Source organism: Pseudophryne corroboree, chromosome 1 (assembly GCF_028390025.1).
Source record: "Pseudophryne corroboree isolate aPseCor3 chromosome 1, aPseCor3.hap2, whole genome shotgun sequence".
NCBI lineage: Eukaryota > Metazoa > Chordata > Amphibia > Anura > Myobatrachidae > Pseudophryne > Pseudophryne corroboree.
Genome location: NC_086444.1, coordinates 607,697,154 through 607,712,087, shown reverse-complemented (window position 1 = coordinate 607,712,087; position 14,934 = coordinate 607,697,154).

Sequence of the window (14,934 nt, the reverse complement as noted above, 5' to 3'; positions counted from 1 at the left end):
ATCCCTTTTTCAAATTAGTAGGATGACAGCTACTTGCCAATAAAAATGAATTACATTCTGTGTCTTTATGAAACACAGTGGTACTAATACAGCCATTATTCAAAGAAACAAGCACATCAAGGAAATCAATACGAGCTTGATATAACCGTACTGTAAATTTAACTGGATTTAAAGTGACATTATGGTTAGAAATGAACTCATGAAAGCTAGATTCAGTGTCATTCCAAACTATAAACACGTCATCTATATATCTTGTATAGAACAAGATCCTAGATGACACATTCGGATTAGAGAAGAATATTTCTTCTTCCATCATGAACATATATGTGTTCGCATACACAGGTGCCATGGCAGCACCCATGGCACAGCCAGACTGCTGGCGGAAAAACATCCCCATCAAATAAAAAGAAATGATGTGTTAAAATGAATTCCAACAGACGCATACAGAAATCCACAAAGGTACATCATATAAGCCCCTTTTCAACAACAAATTTATAACAGCCCGTACACCGTCATCATGTGGGATGACGGTATACAAGCTGACCACATCAGCGCAAATCAAACATGAACCTGACCGATGTTAGCAAGTGAATTAATGAACATGGTTGTATCCAATAGAAAATGCTCTTGCTCCTTAACAATAGGCTGCAGAATGGAATCTAAAAATATAGATGCTGGTTGTGATAAAGTCCCCCTCGCTGCAATAATGGGGTGGCCGGGAGGTGGAAAAATGCCCTTGTGAATTTTAGGCAGAGAATATAATAATGGTACCAATGGAAATTCTGGTAATAAAGCTTTAAATAAATCTTCCTTAATTATACCATCATTTAATGCCATTTGCAAAATAGACTTTAATTCTCCAGCATACTGTTTAGTAGGATCACCACGCAATTGCTGATAAACCAATGGATCATCCAATTGACGCATTATTTCATTACAATAATCAGAATGGTCCTCCAAAACGATGCCACACCCCTTGTCTGCGGGGCGGATGATAAGGTCCCGATTGTTGGCTAATGATTTTAAGGCTGCTCTTTCAGCTGGAGTCAAATTAGGGTGAAAGTTACAATTAGCATCCCTAGAGACAACAACTTCTTGCTGCACAATGCGCATAAAGGTCTTAATGCTCGAGTTCATTGAAACAGGTTCAAATGTAGAGCGTTTCTGTAGTTTACGTAGCTGTAAGGGAATGCTACTAGCTGCAGTGGGTGTTATATTTTCGGGTTTATGAAAAAACTCTTTTAATTTCAACTGCCTGCGCAGATTGTGTTTTTCAATCTGCCATTGAAAATCATTGAAAGGAACTGTAGGAATAAAAGAAAGTCCCTTATTTAATTAATTATATTCACTTGGAGAAAGGGTATAGGATGAAAGACTGAAAATTATTTCTTTCTCGGGAGAGGAGGTCTTGCGCCACGACCTTTGCCTGCGGTTTTGTTTGCCCCACCGCGTGAATCCGAATCTTTTCCTTTTCCTCTGCCCTGGGAACGAGTCGCAGCACCCAAAGGGATCTATTTGATGCTAGTTGATGGTTCAGTGTCACTATTGGTAATAATATCATCATGTGAAGAATTAGTGTCTGTAGCAGACCTGGCGTACTTGCGCCTAAAGAAAGGTCGTCTCTGTGGATTGCTTCTTCCACCACTAAGCCACTGATAAACATGGTGTTGGTCGTAATCCATTTCTACTTTGACAAGTTTTTCTTTCTTGAATCTCATACAGTAAGTTCCTTTTTAGAAAGGGTGATTTGATTGTTTAGTTTCTGGATCCAATCAGTTTCCTCATCAGTGGATAGTGTTGGTAGGTGGTTTAATTCAAATAATTCAATTTTCTCTTTTACTAGGGTGACCTCCTTACGTGATTGTTCGATAACTAAAAGCATTAGGTCTAACGAACATATGTTTAATATTGCGACCCACTTTTTGCAAAATTGAGGGTGATAGCGACCTATTGTAGGGCAGTTGTTCATTCTGAACCCTCTAGGTATCATACGTGCTCTATAATAGTCGCTAAGGGAGATGTCATGTAACTGATAATCCACCTCACGTTTCTTAAATTTCAGTAGATCGCGGTAAACAATATCTGCTGTCATTGCTTCAGCCTGTTCACGCATACTTTCTTTCTCCAAGATAGCCTCAGCTTTGGATTCAGAAAAACCGTAAACATCCCCCGTAGGGAACAGAGAGGGATTAAACGGTAAATCACCTTACACTACTGGATACTCCGCCATGTTGATCTTAGCACATAGTTAAGGAGCACAACCCAGACAGTCAATGTCCAACACCGATAATACACCCCAAAAAAGTGAACAAATAAACTTATAAAAACTAGAGCAACGTGATGATCATAGGATTATCCAATAAGAATTGGTATATATATATATATATATATATATATATATATATATATATATAATAGTGCTATTAAACAACTTCATTTGTATTCACTGTATTTCATCTTTTTTTAATGTATTGAGTTAAAAAAACATCTATGCAATCATCTGCAAAACCATTCAAATATAAAGAATGGTACACTCTTTATTATTTCCATACTTATGTTTCCTTTTTTCTGCAATGTAATTTAGGTCTGTGCAAGTTGCAGAGAGGCACATTTGGCAAATGGCCCTACACCTAGAGATCATAAGGCCTTCCCTTTCTCTTTAAACTACTGTAGGCAGATGTGTGTCTTATGCAGAAGCCATTTTGTTTCACATCTTTGCTAAAAGCATATTAAATGAGGTAAGTACTTCATACATACATTCATAATACTTCACGCACCCCAACCCTCTTTCTGCATTTCCTCCTCTCGTCTCCAACTGCTTCCCAGCCCACTTTCTCTTCTCATATTTATACCCATTTTTTGTTTATAAATCCAATTAATTCATATTCATACGTATTAAGTCTTCATTGGCCATCTATACCTTAGGCATAATATTGATATATTTCTGCATTACTGTTCTTGTTCCCATGCGAAAATCCAACATGGTTGCCTGTTTGGCCTTCATTTCTGCTTATCATTGTTAAATGTTATCTTAGCTAGCTCATTTGGTTATGTGAAAACTCAGACCTGCTTTTGTCAGTCATTCTGTATGTGTGAAAATTATACTTTTTAGACCTATAAGCCTTACTGCTAAAACAACATATATAGCAATTTAACCTATGCATATCTCTGCAATTAATTACACCTACAGAGACAATAACACCATTCACTAGTATATAGAAAATCAATATTATTATCATGGCAAAAAATATTAAAATTCCCTATGTATGCATAATGTTGACCAATCAATTTCCCACCCATGAGAACATGGTTCTGGGCCATTGGGAATCACACCATCACCTCTATTTTGTTCTGCAAACTCATTTTTAATCCAAATAATTGCATTTAAACTTTCTTTTATACTTTCTTCAGTAACGTTTGCAAAGTAACACAAAATTCTGAAGTTGCAGATGTTAGGTGGTCTAACACCATTGTGTGCTGCTCTCTTCTCATAAATCTAAAAGTACTATCTGTGATATTGTTTAATAAATCTCCTAATCCCTTTATCATTCTTCGATTTTTCATTACTCCCCATCTACTAAATATTATTATGTTCCCATTTCCCAAACGAATCTTGTAACCTTGGGACAATGTAAAAAGGTGCTTGTATTTCTCATGTACCATTTGTGTCTCTCTTTTTACCGTTCTTTCTCTTTTCATGAGTAATTCTTTCATATATGTTACTTTTAGATCAGTTGTATTGCCACTACATCAGGTACAAATGTTCCTATAAAACATATTCAAAAACAATTTACTGGTAACCATTTATAAGCCATATATAAAAAAAAAATTGACACCAAACTGTGTCCAGGGCGCTTAACAATGTAAAAGATATAACATTGATGATTTTTATACAATACGTTCCTGATCGGAGTTGTGAATGGTCTATAGTTTAATTGATTCGATGAGAAGGGTTCACAGTGTCTTCCAATGATATCTGAAAATCACATTTCTCGCATATGCGGGTAAAAAGATACAATATGTAGTATTGTTTATAAATGATACATATATAAAGAGGACACTTTGTAACTGATAGTGAATTGATTGAAGCTAGCGTACTCCACTTACACAATAAAAGGTGAAAACGTGCACATAAAGGTATCTTTAAACGCTGTAGAAGCTTCAAACGACTTTATTTCAATAGATATAAGGTCACACCCAACTGTTATGGACAGGTGTACCCAAGACACACACAGATCGTGTTTTGAACACTCCTATAATGGTATCTTTAATATATGGTCCACAAAATGAGGGCGTACCCCAACTCACACTGGAACTGAGGGATCGACTCCTATCAAGGTTTCTTTATGTTGTCCCAGGCGTACTGTGGTAGATCCCCCGAAATATCTTGCTAATTCCCCAGTTTACCTAGTGACTAGGAGATTAACTTCTACCAAAATGTTTTTAAGATAGTTCCGCATACACTGCGGTACATGAACAAATAATCCAAAAGGACCAAGTGGTAAAAGAAATGTCCATAAAAACAATTTATTCCATCCAGAAACAAGTTTAAAAGTACAAAAAAGTATGCAAAAATATAAAAATACAAAAATACAATGACAAAGTCTTGTGGCGTTTTCCCTTCCAACAGGGTATAAAAAGGCAAAATATAGTTACTCACAGTCCAGATAATGACGACGCGTTTTGGTCAATGGACCTTTGTCAAGACATGTCTGGACTGTGAATAGCCCAGATATTTATGGGACTATCAGTCTATCTGTGAGTAGCATAGAAACATAGAAACATACATAGAAACATAGAATTTGACGGCAGATAAGAACCACGTGGCCCATCTAGTCTGCCCCTTTTTTTTATCCTTTCAGAAATCTTAACCCTTTTTGAACCTTAATTCTTTGTAAGGATATTCATATGCCTATCCCAAGCATGTTTAAATTGCTCTACAGTCTTAGCCTCTACCACCTCTGATGGGAGGCTATTCCACTTATCCACTACCCTTTCTGTGAAGTAATTTTTCCTTAAATTTCCCCTGAACCTGCCTCCCTCCAGTTTCAGTGTATGTCCTCGAGTTCTATTACTTCTCTTCCTTTGAAGAATGTTTCCCTCCTGAACTTTGTTAAAACCTTTGGTATATTTGAAAGTTTCTATCATGTCTCCCCTTTCCCTTCTCTCCTCCATACTATACATGTTAAGATCTTTTAGCCTTTCCGGGTAAGTTTTGTGATGTAGGCCATGCACAATTTTAGTTGACCTTCTTTGTACACTCTCTAATGTATTTATATCCTTCTGGAGATATGGTCTCCAGAACTGGACACAGTATTCCAGATGAGGCCGCACCAATGACCTACACAGTGGCATTATTACTTCTCTTTTCCTGCTACTGATTCCTCTTCCTATGCAACCAAGCATCTGACTTGCCTTTCTCATTGCTTTGTTGCAATGCTTTCCTGCCTTTAAGTCACTTGAAATGGTGACTCCTAAATCCCTTTCCTCCTCAGTAGGTTCCATTATAGTACCCTTGATACTATATTTAGCCTTTGGGTTTTTGAGACCCAAGTGCATGATTTTGCATTTTTTAGCATTAAACTGTAGTTGCCATGTTCTTGACCATTTTTCAAGTCTAGCTAGGTAATCCATCATTTGTTTTACCCCTCCTGGTGTGTCTACCCTGTTGCATATCTTTGTATCATCTGCAAAAAGGCATACTTTCCCTTCAATACCATTTGCAATGTCACCAACAAAGATATTAAAGAGAACTGGTCCAAGTACAGATCCCTGGGGTACTCCACTGGTAACATTTCCCTCCATAGATTGCACTCCATTTACTACAACTGTCTGTTTCCTATCCTGCAACCAGTTTCTTATCCATTTAACTATTTTATAATCCACCCCCACACTTTCAAGTTTATTTATCAGTCTGCGATGTGGGACAGTGTCAAATGCCTTACTAAAGTCTAGATATGCTACATCTACATCTCCCCCTTGATCTTTTATTTTCATCACAGAGTCAAAAAAGTCAATAAGATTTGTTTGGCATGATCTCCCACCAGTAAATACATACTGTTTTGGATCCTGTAAGTTGTTTGATTGCAGATATTCCACAACTCTTTATTTTAGTAGTTTTTCCATTACTTTCCCTACTACTGATGTAAGGCTTACTGGTCTGTAGTTACTTGCTTCTTCCTTGCTTCCACTTTTGTACAGTGGAACTACATTTGCTCTTTTCCAGTCCTCTGGAATGGCACCTGTATTTATTGACTGGTTAAATAATTATGTTAATGGTGCCACCAGCACATCTTTTAGCTCTTTTAGTATCCTTGGGTGTATCCCATCTGGCCCCATTGATTTATCCACTTTTATTTTTGAAAGTTCAGTTAGGACCTTTGTAAATGTACTTTCATCTACCTAATTTTTATGAATGTCCTTGCAACTTAACTCTGGCCCCTTCCCTTCTCCTTCTGTAGTAAATACTGAGCAAAAATAATGATTTAGGTGATCTGCTATTGCCTTGTCTCCCTCCACCAAATTCTCACTCTCTGTCTTAAGTCTTATTATTCCTCCATTTGATTTTCCCCTTTCATTTATATACTTAAAAAAAGTTTTGCCCCCTTTATCTACTGACTGGGCCATTTTCTCCTCGGCTTCTGCCTTTGCACATCTGATCACTTTCTTAGCATACTTCCGTCTGTCAAGATACACCTCTTTGTCATTCTTATTTTGAGTCTGTTTGTATTTCCTAAAAGCCATCTTTTTTGCTTTCACACTAGTTGATACTTCTTTTGTGAACAACACTGGCTTCCTTTTCCTGGTGCTTTTCCTAACCCTTTTGATACAAAGGTCTGTGCCCTTAGTATTGCACTTTTCAGTTTTTCCCACCTCTCCTGCACCCCTTCCAAGTTCCTCCAGTCCGCCAATGAATCACCTAAACATCTCCCCATTTTTGCAAAGTCAGCATTTCTAAAATCCAACACCTTTGTTTTTGTGTGACAGGAGTTGGATCCTGTCTTTATACTAAACCATACTGCTTGATGATCACTGGATCCCATGTGCTTACCCACATATATGTCTGATATCCTGTCACCATTTGTAAGAATTAAATCTAATATTGAGTCTTTGCGAGTGGGCTCCCTCACCAATTGCTTGAGAGATGCTCCCTGTAAGGAATTTAGAAATTTGCCACTTGTAGCTGAACTTGCAAAGGACCCCTCCCAATTTACATCAGGTAAATTAAAGTCTCCCATGATTATGACTTATCCCTTTAAAGCCATTTTAGAGATGTCCAACAATAGGTTCCTGTCCAAATCCTGCCCCTGGCCTGGTGGTCTATAGATCACCCCAATGTGAATAATGTCCTTCTCCCCGGTTTCTGTGGTGACCCAAAGGGCCTCAGTTTTGTCCTCAACATTTTGTATTAAAGTAGCATTTATGCTTTTTTTTTCACATACATTGCTACCCCTCCTCCTATTCTTCCCATTCTATCTTTCCTAAATAAATTGTAACCTGGTATAGCTATGTCCCAGTCATAATTCTCATTGCACCATGACTCAGTAATTTCGACAATATCCAGGTGATCCCTTGTCATTATCGCAATTAGCTCTGGAATTTTGTCTCCTAAGCTCCTAGCATTTGCACACATAGCTTTAAGAATTTTGTCTGTGCATCTGTTATTAGTAGCCATGTCCAGACAGTACAAAATAAATGTCAAGTTTAAAGTTGAAATTACCTGTTTGGTGATGTTGTTCAGAGTTTGGATTTTTTTTTCACTAATCAGGAATCACACTCTGTCCTTTACACCATGACTACACCTCACTAAATGTAAAGATATAGTAAACCTGTCCACAATGGCCAAATGGTCAAAGGAGGTAAACACCAGACAGCATGCAGTAATAAACTGTTTCACTGAACAACTTCCCCACACATGCAATGCCAATTACAAGCAAATCATTACATCAAAAACATACATGAGTTTGCATAAGAGAGAACTGTAGTGAGCAGATTGGAGCTGTCTTTTCTTGGTTTTAAAGACAGATAATATGCATAAGATGAATTACATACTTTTGAGGCATTAAGGCAGTCCATATGTCATAGTTTTGGTGTGTTGTTGTTTTCCCTCTGTTTTCCTTCGGTTTAACGCAGGTATAACGCTAATATTATAATAACACTTTTATGTCAGCACTTCTATGGAAGCACTACCAGCCAACGGCTACCAGCCGTATACTAGACTTTAAATAGGAAAAATTTCCATGTGAATGCAATGATTGCTAACTCCACCCAAGACAATCCCCCTTTAAAGCTAAGGCCATAAATTAGCTAAGACAAACAGGCATTACGGGGGTAATTCCAAGTTGATCGCAGCAGGAATTTAGTTAGCAATTGGGCAAAACCATGTGCACTGCAGGGGAGGCAGATTTAACATGTGCAGAGAGAGTTAGATTTGGGTGGGTTATATTGTTTCTGTGCAGGGTAAATACTGGCTGCTTTATTTTTACACTGCAAATTAGATTGCAGATTGAACACACCCCACCCAAATCTAACTCTCTCTGCACATGTTTAATCTGCCTCCCCTGCAGTGCACATGGTTTTGCCCAATTGCTAACTAAATTCCTGCTGCGATCAACTTGGAATTACCCCCTACATTCCAATAAGGCAGCCAAATAAATTTTTACAAATAACAAAAAAAAAAAAAACCTTTTTCAATGTACCTATATAATACAACACTGCTATGCCACACAATCCTGTTTCATTTGCATTCAATGGTAGTAATGATAGTTCAATGTAGTTGTTAATGAGAAGGAGTGATGAGAAGTCAGTTCACAATCGATAACAGCTGAGGATATAACTTAACGCAAGTATAAAGGAAGTGATGTCAGCATTTACTGAACTTCCTATGTAAATATGCACAAACTCTATGAAAACAATAAAAGGTACAAATATGATGTCTATTTGTTGTTAAATGATCGCTTTATATAACAATATAATTATTACTTTACAATACTAGAAAATTGAAAGAATGGTCCACGTTTATCCATAAGCCGATTTCTGTACATGGAGCATCATGGGACTTGTAGTTTGTTGAAATCACGATCTATCCAAATAAGGTGCTTCCGCCGGAAGTGAAAGCGGAAAGGACGTGACGGACGAGTGTTAATTTCCGGAACTCACAGGCATTGTGGGACTCATAGTTTCTGACCTTAAACAAGGTCTATATCGAATTTCTTAATAAAAACGGAATTCCAAATTAATTTCAACATTTAGCTCTAGATTCAATTTAGTAACATACAGTGAACTAATGTATCCTTTTGCAAAATATACAATAATATGCATTGCGCCCTCCAGAATATACGTAAAGTTTCCATCAATCCACAGACAGGCATTATGGGACTCGTAGTTTCTGGCCTTAAAATAGGTCAATATCAGATTTCTTAGTGACAAACAAAATGTTAAATATATTACAACATTTAATTGAAACAAGTGATAAATGATAAACAAATCTCCCCTTTCAATAGTAATGTACCTTGCATCCTCTAGAGTGCACATAGTATTCCATCAATCTACGGACACATTATTCATTACCAGATATACTTCGCAATGAATGTCAGATCTGCCCCGCAACCAATAGTTCAAGGTCATTTTTTTCCCTTTGAACATGACGAAATTGGTGAGGAGCTGACTTGGCATTCATTCCTATATGCTTTCTCCATACCATAAACAGTATATCTATTTTTTTTTCCGTAACGCATAATGTGAATATGTCCATTTTAGAACAATTAGATGTAAATCAGTGTTTCACTAATACTGTTCACACAAATTGTCTAAATAAAAACACCTTGGTCATATCCAAGATAAAAGAGCATCACTAGTGGGGCCTAGACGGGTGTAACAGAAATATGATGATCTCATTAATAGATCCTGATTAATCTATAGACCTCGTGCCATTGAAGGGGCGGGGCTTCGCTAAGAGCAGATCCAACAGCTCACAAGTACAATTTTACCTACTGCAGCTGACACAGATGCTGACTGACAGGGATGCGCAGCTCCTCCGGAGAGATTCCAGATTACCTAGCGGTATCAGGGGGTCATAGCAGGGGGGGTGCGATTAGTAGTGTACTAAATTCCTAATCTAGGTACTTAGTCTGCAATCTGGCTAAACTTGGCATTAGCGATAAGGGCGCCGTGTGCTGATTTCATACTCTCTCTGTGTCTCCCTGGAAGGGCTCTTTGTGGGTTAATTCTGAATTTAACCTTTTCCTGTGTGTGTGTGTGTGTGTGTGTGTGTGTGTGTGTGTGTGTGTGTGTGTGTGTGCTGTTACTTTTACAGTATGTCAGGCAAAGAGTGTGTTTCATGTTGTACTCAGTGTAGTATCCCTTCCCAGGCTAGTGGGGCAGAACCAGCATGGCTGGACTCCATTAGGGGAACGATTTCCACAATTTCTACTAAGTTATCACGGAATGAGAAAGAGATGCAATACTTAAGACAGTCTGTGACTGACTTAATGAAAAAAGACTCAGTACCCAAACCAGCGTCTCACATCCCCAGCTATTTGTCTGCAAAAATGTACTTTGGCCCATATCCTGCAGTCTGACTCTGATGATGAGGAGTCAGAAATGGAGGAGGATAAGGTGGACTCAGATGCGGGGGAGGGTACTCTGTCACGGGGAATAGAGGCTCTCATAAAAGCTATCAGAGAAGTTCTGAATATCCCTGATAAAGTGACAGAGGAGAGTGAGGAATCTTATTTTAATATAAAGAAGAAATCCTCAGACAATTTCCTGTGTCAAAGGAACTAAATACCCTGTTTGAAGAACCGTGGGTTAATCCCAATAAGAAATGTAAAATCCGTAAACGGTTGTTATCATCTTTTCCTTTTCCTCCTGAGGATAGGAAAAAATAGGAGAATCCACCAGTAGTGGATGCATCGGTCTCCAGGCTCTCAGGAAAAATTGTATTGCCTCTCCCGGGTGCAGCCTCCCTAAAAGACATGGCTGATTGCAAAATTGAGACTACGCTCAAATCTTTGTATACTGCTGCGGGGGTGGCCCAGAGACCCACTATAGCATGTGGGTGGATTACACGAGCCATTGCTAAATGGTCGGGTAACCTAATTGAGGGGTTAGATACCTTGCCTCAAGGGGAGATTATTTTGCTCCTGCAACATATACAGGATTCTGCAAACTTTATGGTGGAAGCCATAAAAGAGATTTGATTGCTTAATGCACGCACTACTGCTATGGCAGTGTCTGCATGCAGGCATTTATGGCTACGCCATTGGACTGCAGATGTGGACTCCAGGGCAGGCGTGGAAGGACTACCTTTCACAGGTGCGGCTTTATTTGGAGATGAACTAGACAAATGGACATCCAAAGCTACTGCGGGTAAGTCCACATACCAACCTTCTGCAGCTCCCCCAGATAGGAAGGCCATTTCAGGATCCTACTTACAGTCCTTTCAGATGGCCAAGTTTAGGGGCAAGGTCCAGAGGTTCTTCTACTCCTGCAAGAGGTGCTAGAGATAAACCATGGAAACCAGCAACTGCCGGTTTACAGGAACAGAGTTCAGGCTCTGCTTTATCAAAACCTTCCACATGATGGTGGACCGCAATGCCTGTAAGGCTGTCAAGTGGGAGCCCGGCTAAAATTCTACAGTCTCATCTGGACAAGATCGTGCCAAGATCCCTGGGTCATAGACCTTATATCCCAGAGCTACAGACTGGAGTTCCAGGAGCTCCCACCTCACAGATTCTTCAAATCAGGCTTACCAGTTTCACAAGAGGCAAGAATAACCTTATAGGATGCCATTCAAAAACTGTTACAGACTCAGGTCATTTACAAAACAAGGGTTACTATTCCAGCTTGTTTGTAGTACCGAAGCCGGATGGTTCAGTAAGACCAATTCGGAACCTCAAGTCATTTAATCCGTACTCACAAGTGTTCAAATTCAAGATGGAGTCTCTGAGAGCGGTGATCTCCAGTCTGGAGGAGGGGGAATTACTAGTGTCTCTGGATATCAAGGATGCATACCTTCACATTCCGATCTGGCCGCCTCACCAGGCATATCAACGTTTGCACTGCAGGACTGTCACTACCAGTTCCAGGCCCTGCCATTTGGTCTCTCCACAGCACCGAGGGTGTTCACCAAAGTGATGGCAGAGATGATGTTACTTCACCGCAAACAAGGAGTGAACATAATTCCATTCCTGGAAGATCTTCTGATAAATGCACAGTCCTGGGAGCAGTTGTTGGAGAACATTGGTCTCTCAACCAGACTACTCCTGGATCATGGGTGGATTCTGAACCTAACAAAATCTCACCTAGCACCAACACAGAGGCTTCATTTCCTGGGAATGATACTGGACACAGAGTCTCAGAAAGTATTCCTTCCCTTGGAAAAGGCAATGTTAATCCAGTCAATGGTTCGGGCTGTCCTGATGCCAGCCTGGATTTCAGTGCATCTCTGCATATGCCTTCTGGGCAAAATGGTGGCCCCTTATGAGGCCTGTCAGTAAGGAAGGTTTCATGCGAGGCCCTTCCATCTGGATCTGTTGGACAAATGGTCCGGATCGCATCTTCACATGCACCAGAGGATTCGTCTGTCCCCAAAAGCCAGGAATTCCCTTCTGTGGTGGCTACAAACTTCTCACCTAGTGGAGGGTCGAAGGTTCGGGATTCAGAATTGGATTCTTTTAACCACAGAGGCAAGCCTCAGAAAATGGGGCGCAGTCAAACAGGGATACAGTTTCAGGGAAGATGGTCAAGTCAGGAAGTCGTCCTTCCAATAAACATCCTGGAACTCAGGGCTATCTACGACACCCTTCTGCAGGCCTCATTTCTTCTTCAGAATCAGGCTATTCAGGTCCAGATGGACAATGTGACGGCAGTGACGTACATAAACCGGCAGGGCAGAACAAAAAGCAAAGCTGCAATGTCAGAGGTGTCGAAAATTCTCCTCTGGGTGGAAAAACACGCATGTCCTCAGCAGACACGACCTGCACCCAGGGGAATGGGGCTTTCACCTGGAGGTGTTCTGTTGGTTGACACGTTGGTGGGAATATCCACAAATCTAAATGACTCTCTCTGATTACTCTGTGGGTCTAGCAATTGGTGTACGTGTTTCCTCCACTTCCTTTGATCCCAAGAATTCTCAAAAGAATAAAAAGGGAAAAGGTTCCCGCAATACTCATTGCTCCGGACTGGCCATGAAGGGCCTGGTATGCGGATCTTCTCGAGATGCTGCTCGAAGATCCGTGGCCTCTACCTCTTCGCGAGCATCTTCTGCAACAGGGCCCGTTCATTTATCAAGACTTACCGCGGCTACGTTTAATGGCATGGAAGTTGAACGGCTGATTCTAGCCAGGAGAGGGATTCCTGACAAGGTCATCCCGACTATGATCCAAGCCAGGAAGGGGGTAACGTCTTAACATTACCACTGTACCTGGAAGTAGTATGTCTCTTGGTGTGAGGACAGACAATATTCTGCAGTGGAATTTCATCTGGAAAGTTTTCCTGCTTTTTTCTGCAGTTGGGAGTGGATGTGGGCCTACGACTAGGCTCAATGAAAGTCCAGTTTTCGGCCTTATCTATTTTCTTTCAGAAACAATTGGCTTCTCTCCCTGAGGTCCAGATGTTCTTGAAAGGTGTTCTGCACATCCAACCTCCCTTTGTGCCTCCCACGGCACCTTGGAATCTCAATTTGGTGCTGCAGTTCCTCCAATCAGACTGGTTTGAACCTTTACAGGAGGTAGACGTAAAGTACCTTACGTGGAAGACCGTTACACTGTTGTCTTTGGCTTCAGCAAGATGTGTGTCGAAGTTGGGGGTGCTGTCTTACAAGAGCCCCTACCTAATTTTCCATGAGTACAGAGCTGAACTCAGGACTTGACAGCAATTTCTTCCTAAGGTGGTGTGTGCGTTTCACGTAAACCAACCTATCGTGGTATCGGTTGTTACGGACACCTCTGCTACTTCAAAGTGTTTGGATGTTGTGAGGGCTTTGAAGGTGTATGTAAAGAGAACAGCTCGTCATGGGAAATCGGACTTGCTGTTCGTTCTCTATGATCCCAATAAAATTAGGTGTCCTGCTTCAAAGTAGTCAGTTGCATGCTGGATTAGGCTCACTATCCATCATGCTTATTCCACGGCAGGCTTGCCGGTTCCAAAATCTGTACAGGCCAACTCTACCAGGTCGGTGGGTTCTTCTTGGGCGGCTGCCCAGGGTGTCTCTGCCGAGCAACTACTTGGTCAGGTTCGAATACATTTGCTAAGTTTTACAAGTTCGATACTTTGTCCTCTGAGGACCTTCAGTTTGGTCAATCAGTTCTGCAGGAACCTCAGCACTCTCCCACCTGGTTTGGGAGCTTTGGTACTTTCCCATGGTACTAAATTGATTCCCAGTATCCCCTAGGATGTAAGAGGAAATAGGATTTTAATTACCTACCAGTAAATCCTTTTCTCGTAGTCCATTGGGGATACTGGGCGCCCGCCCGGTACTTCGTTCTTCCTGCACTGTTACTTGGTTAAGTAATGTTGTTTGGTTCAGCTGCTGCTGCTGTTCCTGTTTACAAGTTTTTGTTAGCATGGCTTAGCTCTTGTTTTGGTTGTGCTGGTTCAAAATCTTACAACTTTCCTTTCCTATATCCTTCTCTCAAAGTATGTCCGTCTCCTCGGGCACAATTTCCTAGACTGAATCAGGTAGGAGGGGCATAGAGGGAGGAGGCAGCACACCTAATCAAACTTCTATAGTGCCCATGGCTCCTAGTGGACCCGTCTATACAGCCATCGTACTAAATTGATTTCCCAGTATCCCCTACGGACTATGAGAAAAGGATTTACTGGTAGGTAATTAAAATCCTATTTTCTTCTTGCTCATCACATTGTGCTATACGATGACTACATGTTTTACTATACTACAACATTCCTTCTGTCATTACACACTTTAGCAGT